This window comes from Adiantum capillus-veneris, chromosome 22, assembly GCF_014529385.1.
Source record: "Adiantum capillus-veneris isolate H3 chromosome 22, ASM1452938v2, whole genome shotgun sequence".
NCBI classification, from domain to species: Eukaryota; Viridiplantae; Streptophyta; class Polypodiopsida; order Polypodiales; family Pteridaceae; genus Adiantum; species Adiantum capillus-veneris.
Window position 1 is genome coordinate 103,654,577 of NC_140952.1, and position 7,375 is coordinate 103,661,951.

Genomic DNA, 7,375 nt, shown 5'->3' on the forward strand with positions numbered 1-7,375 from the left:
GAAGATGATGAGCTCGGTAGCGCTTGACCCGGAAACATGAAAGGACACCGCAGGATGGGATAGGAGGGGCACCCACAGTCTAGAAGACCTCGCTATCGCATCGTACGGGAAACGATAGGACGTGATAGGATGCACTCCGTAAGTGTGGAAGTACTTGCTATCGTGTCGTGCGGTAAATCGGATAGAAAGGGGGTGTGCGGATGGATGAAATAACGCGAAAGAGGGTGTGCGGGCCAATGAAAGAAGAGATGCCGGAGGATGCTTGAGGTATGAAATGACGCAAATGTGTTGTTTGCGGGAAGGTGAAAAATGAGTACGTGACTTGAGCTTTTTATACAACCAACCGTCCGTACAATGACCATAAGCATGCCACGTGGCACATGTACATGGATGACATGTGTCCATAACGGTCATTTTTTACCTCCTTATGTAAAGCTTGATCTCGTCTTTTTGTGGTGGTGTACTCTTTTTGGTGCCGCACGACGTGAGAATCTTGTATTTTTAACATCAAGCTCTGTTTCACTTCTCTCTCAACTCGATCACGGCTTCTCTCTCAACTCCATCACTTTAGTCCCGCACGACGCGAGGGTAAGCCTTTGCAAACTCTAGAACGTGCCTCTATTGCTTCGTTTGGGCTTCTTTTGGCGCGTTCTTATCACCAGGCACGATGCAATAGACAAAGGCCGCAGATTGTGCCTGGGGCTTCTATCGCGCCGTTTGGGTTCTTCGGCTTTACCCTCTCCGTTTTGGTCTAGCTTCTTCGATTTGAATTTTCTTTCAACCAAACCATGAACGAAGGTCGTGAAGAGATTTTAGAGCAGAGTCCAAGTGAGAAGCTCTTGGTTGCTGTCATGGATGGTGGTGACATGGAAGTGTACACCAAGGCATATGAAATATTCAACCCTTTGTTTGATCTTGCAGTTATGCTAGACTATTTGAAGGACTTTTTGTTAGAAGAATTCAAAGAGTTTGAAGAGGCAGTTGAAGGCAAGTGTTTGGTTTTAGATGGTAAGACTTATTTCCATCTAAATTAATTTACTACCAACTCAATTGAGAAAGGCAAAGTAGCAAGGAGGTTTGGAAGATTTTCTAAGAAGACTTCATTTATTTGTCCACCTACCATTTCTTGTCAATTACATTCAAAGCCTTGCAACCTTGTTCCAAAATAAGTTGCCTTTCTTTTCTTTTTGTTCCTTAAAGCTGATATGCAAGGCAAAGGTGATAAAGTGAAAGATACAGACAAAGAGGGAACAAATACAAATGTTTCCACAGTTTTGCAGCTTGAGAAAAGTGAAATTCTAGAAGAGGAGGAAATTGATATTGCAGCTGAGAAGCAGGAGAGTGCAAATTTTGATGCGGCTCAATTTAGAGCTAGTACTGTCATTGATGAGCCAATAGAGGAGGTAGAGGTTTTTGAGGCTTCCCTTACTGTTCCAAAGCTTCCCTACTTCTATATCAATGGAAAAGAGTATATCCCTCTCCATCATATCCAATATTTGCTTAATATGAGGGAGGACTACTGTACTGCAACCATTTTTGAAGCTTCTGAGGTGGCCAAAGATTTTATTAACACAGAAGAAGAGTCAAAAGAGGAGTTTTTGGCACTTGATCTTCACACATCCAATAAAGATTTTCTTCCTGCTCCTGATGCACTTGCTCTATGCATGAAAAGAGTGGAAGAGGAGAAACCTTCCCTCAAAGATGAGGATTTTGAGAAGAGATTTGTTGAGCTTGGAATCCAATCTTTTGGCAGAGACTTTAAGCTGAAAAAAAATTGGAAAGGACGTTGACATAAGAGAGATGACTGGATCATGCAATCTCCTTCAAGAAAAAGTCATTGCCGAGGATGAGTTGCAAAAGGTAGATTTAGTTTCACCTTGATCTCCCTTCTGAAATCTTTTTCTTTTTTCAAGTTTGTTTTAATTACTCATTATGTCTTGTTTTGCAGATTGAACTCCTTGACAAAGATAATTTTCTTGGGAGAGCTAAAGGCTCGAGAGGGAAAGCAATAGAGGGTACTTCAAGAAGGGATGCCTCCTCTCTCATGCACTACATGCCTACATTGGATAGTGCCACCTTCTGTGCTTTTCACATGCAGTATTCTGAAGATCCCAAGTTGCCAATATTTGCCCTGAAGATATTGTCATGATTTTTGGGGTACACTCCCCTTCAAATCAATGCAAACAAGATCATGCTACTTGAGAGAGTTGTAGCACTTAGAATTATTTGGGTATGCTACAGGATTCAATGCCTCAAGAGTAGGATACTTTTTTTGCTACTCTAGCTATGCAACAGTAGCTGAGGAGACAAATGTCAACCTTCTTGGGGGCTATAAAAGAAGAAAACGTTTTTAGATATAGGGGTGACATGCCTAGAGATGTCAAAAAAATCAAAAACTGATGTAAATTTGACAATTTTTTGCACCAAAATATCTTTTTTGAATTTGGATTTTTTTAGAAAGATTCGGTACAAAGTTTCAAATTGAAGCATTAATCTCCATTTGTGGTTGAGCAGCATGGTTGTTTGATCTCATCCGTTGTAATTGCCTCCTATAGAACCAATTGAATAATTCCTTTAGTGCATTGCTCCTTCTTTGTCCCCCTCCCTTTCTCGTATATTTGAAAAAAGAAGTCCTCGCTTGATAGTGAGATTTTTCCATTCTCTGAGTATTCCATGTTGCAAGGGGTCCTTGTTCTGCAAAATATGGTCCATGCAGGTACAGAATATGCTAAAAAGAAAAAGGTTAGCTAAACTCATAGGATGCAATGTAAAATACTATACAAACTTTAAAAAGTAATTGAATACTCACCAAGTAATATGTGATGTCTTTTGCTCCCCGAGCATCTGTAATAGCAGTTATTAAAAGCTTTATTGTCTTTTTAAAGTCATCTGCATAAGTAGCAGAGCTAACTTGTTGTCTCAAAACTTTCAAAAAATTATCGAGCTTCTTCCACACTTCCATGCTTTTGTTGGCTACATTTGGTCTACTTTTGACATTAGTTGTTATTACACAAAGATCCTTCCAGCAGTTCCACATAGCATCAACTTGTTTTTTGTCATGGTTACTCAAAAATCTTCTGGCTTTTTCTCCACCCATTGAAACATCTTGCAAAACATCACCCGTTCCTTTTGAAAGAGTAGGATATTTTTTAGATGCACTTGACCACCATGAAAACCCATTTGAAAGAGCAAAGCCTCGCATTTTTCTATGCACTCGTCTGCAAGTTTACTTGGCTTAATAGATATGCATAATCAAGATGGAGTCAAAGCAATTTGTCCAAGATACTAATCTCTGCGTGCATTGTACATATATGTACATTTTTTAAATCTATTGTTAGAATTGGATCTCAAATCATAGAAGACGATGGGTAGTCGATGACGTTCACACTATTTCTCGATGATGGTTTTCCAACCTTATGTTCTGCAAGCCATCCTTTTGTTCCAGTGCTTGCCATGCAATATAGACATGGATACTTGGTATTGGCACCTCCACATACACCAAACATGCACTTCAATGCTTTTAGGTCGGCACTCAAGTGCCATTCCACAATAAAGTCACCCATTTCATCTACACGGATTTTTTCACCTGCATTTTGGTCTTGTATAACAGAAGGGATCTCGGTCTGCAAAAAGAGCCATTTCAATGTATCATGATTTTCTACTGGTATTTGAGCTGCTCTGATCCACCAAAGCTCCATTTCTGATTGAGTTTTGTGGTATGGGGAATCAAGCTTACCCTGACTATAGTCCAATATTCTATTCATTAGGGATATGGATACTCTTTCCATTTTTTGACATTTTTGAATTTTGAGCTTCATTCAGTTTCATAACAAATATAAGTTTCCTTCACAATCTACTTCTTGCATGTTATAGTATCTCACCATAGCAGATTGAACTTTTTTATACTCATCCAAATGTTATTAAAAACATTATACTCAAAAGAAGGTTTTTTTTTCTGTTTTTCATATGGCATCGTTCCTCTGCCATGCCGATAGCATGGTAGATAATTCTTGTGAGTACCTCTGGTTCTCCCAGATATGTTATCTTACCCTCTTTCTTTGTCCCTTTCAGTGTGGACAACACGTACTACGCGTGGTCAATTGGCTGCCTGGTTGTCGACTTTAGAACTTGTGTAAATGTGGTCGCAACCGCATGATTGGGTGTCACGTACCTTGGTGGTCTCTTTGCGAGGAAGTGGAAACCAGTAAACCCATATCATTCAGTAAATTTTGAAATACCAATTTCTTCTGAGTTTGATTTTCAGAAAGTTTCAAAATTTTTCAAAATATCACTTTTATTCATTACCTCATTCAAAAATCTCACCCTTTCTTGAACATTGGACATATCAAATCCTAAAAGACTAGTCACATGTTCTCTAGTAATCTTTAATCTTTTTTTTCTTTGTCCAGAACCATCTATTAAGTTTACTACATCTCTCATTCATTTTACTCATGCTCTTAATCCTATTGGAGTTTCTTTTAAAGTCTGAAGCTGATGATTTTCTTGTTTTAGAGATGCTATTTGGTTTTCAAGTTCTAAAATTCTTGTTGCATTTGAAGACCAAGCAGTTTTGAGATATTGAAGTAATGTGTATGATCACTGTGTAAATGAGATAGCCTAGAACTATATCCTCAGTAAGCCATCAACCCATCACCAACAAATCTCATCAAATCATGAGGTGTATGAAAAGATGGATACCTTCTAGTGCTAGGATCCGGTGGATACAAGCTCCTATCTGTCCATATATCAATGTGTTTCTTTCCCTCGTTGCAAAGTTGTTATGCTTCATTTGCAGTTGTAACTGGTCTTTGATAAACACTCCGCGTAGTAGCATATTCTTGGCTTAGCTTAATGTTCAAGTGAAACTTGCGGTTATCACTAATGGAAGATGTATTACCCATTGTAAGTAATGAACACACAGAAAATATAATGGAAATAACATAGTAGCAGAATAAGGTGCATCAAAGAAGAAGAGATAAAGCTCGCGAAAGGTGAGAGAAAAAAGAGAGATTGAGTGATTCAAAAGTGGAAACAACTATTTTCCACCAAGTGAAGTAAATGAGAACAAATTTCGAGGTAAGCCACAAAGGAATGTGAAGAAAACGATATCTTTTTGGATATTTAGAGATATGTACCTAGATACGCTTTAGATTGCGTAGATATGCTTTTCATGACCAAAACGGACAAAGTTGGAGCCATTTTGACCATAAATGGCTCTGTTAATTAGTAAGTTAACCAATTCCTTACACAACCCTTTTTGAGTCGTTTTTGGCCCTAATGAGGCAATCACCACAAGCATCACATTCGACCTCAAATGGCTTTGAGAGATTCGGAAGCATAAGGACTGGTTGAGAGGTAAGGTTCTTCTTTAGCTTGTCAAATGCATTTTTCTCCTTAGCAGTCCATGAATACTTAACGCTCTTCTTTGTTAAGTCATGTAATGGTCATGCTATTTGATAAGTTTTTTCTATGAATCGTCTATAGTATGCACACATATCAATAAAGCTTCTTAGCTCATGTAGATTCCTTGGATTAGACCATGCTTTTATTACCTCCATCTTTGATGGATACATACAGATAACATCTTGAGAGATAATGTGACATAAATATGAATCTCTTGTAGAAAAAGATTTAACTTTTCTTTTATTAATGAAAAGCTTATTCTCCCTCACAACCTGAAAGATTACCTAGAGGTGTCACTTGTACTCCTAAAGAGAATTTGAGTGGCCTAAAGATTTTTTTCCATCATGAGTTTGAATGCGTCTAGAGCATTTGTGAGGCCAAAACTTGTAACTTATCAAATAGATCTTCTACCCATGGCACAGGAAATCGTTTTTTTATAGTGATCCTATTTAGTGCTCTATAGTCGACACACGTGATCTATGCCATCTTTCTTTTGCACTAAAAGTAATGGTGAACAAAATGGAGAGGAGCTAGGCCTCACCATCCCTTTTTCCACCAATTCATGCACTTGCCTCATGATCTCCTCTTGTTGAGCTTGTGAAACTCAATAATGAGGTTTATTAGGTGGTAAGCTTCCTAGTAGAAGCTCTATTGCATGGTCATCATCCCTCGTTTTGGAGGTAGCTCACTAGGGATATCATCAACGAAAACATCTTGAAATCCATTTAGAAAATTAGACAAGTCTAATTCCTCTTGATTTCCTTTATTTCTACTTGTGAAAACATTAGAATCATTTACAGATTCTCTAACAAAAATCACATACGCAAAAATAGAGCTTTTTATTGACTTATCAAAAGCAAGTGTATTTACCAGGGATATGTTGTTCCCCGACTCACTAGCATCTAAGTACATGCTCTTTTCCCTATAGGTGAAGTAGATTCTCTTTTTAGGGAACTTCATTTGGTAGCCATGCGGTTAAACCATGGTGTCCTAGGATAACATACAGGCCTCATGTTGGAGAGGAGAGATAAAAAAAGTCTTCTTTGTTGACGTAGCTTTGGACATGAAGCCTCAACTTCCCAATCAAGGGATTAACGGAGGTTTGTTGTCCCTTGAAAGCTCCATCGGTAGTTACAGTATCTCCCATCTCAAAAGCTTGAATGTCCAACTTAGTGGCCAACTTTGTTGATATGAAAGTTGTGAGTAGAGCCAGGGTCAAACAAGATGAAGGCAGCATGCTCCCTTACTTTTCCCTAAGCATAGGAGAGGAATGAGCCTTTGCAATGAGTATCCTCTTTTGGAGCTTCAACCATGGAAGCTCTAGGAGTGTCATTGTGTACATTTCTTTTGGGGCAAGAACGATAACCATGTCCTTGCTCCCCACACTTAAAGCATTTATGGTCTTTATACAAGACCTCTAATTCTTTGGGAGATAGCTTATTTTCACCTTTGTAAGCTCCTTTCTCCTTGGCCTTATTGTTGTTGGTGTTGGTGTTGCCTTCGGAAGAGTTTTGAGCATTGCTCTTCCCTTTAACTTCATTTCGATCCTTGTTTTTCATGGGCTTGAAATTTCTTCTTGCCCCTTGTTGGAAATTGATCCTTGAAGCAACCATAGTGTGGTGGATGTCTTTGGTAATAGTGTTAGGCCGTTGTGAGGTGACATAATCGGTCATTTCTTCAGGTAATCTCGCACAAAATTGTTGCTTTTGTTTGGCGAACTGTATCCTTTGAAAGACTATAGCTATAAAATGTAAATCCCAAAACTTGTCTATATATTTGTGGATAGACTTGTTGAAGATAAGCTTCAAGCTTTTCCATTGGGTGAGCACTTTGTCCTTGGCATCTCTTGCGAGGAATTACTTCATTATAAAAACTTGTAGAATTTTCCATGTCTTTGGGGCTTTGTCGTTTCCATGAAGGCTAGCCCACTATTTCTAAAAGTGCATAGGCTACAAGGTGTATCTTGGAGGAC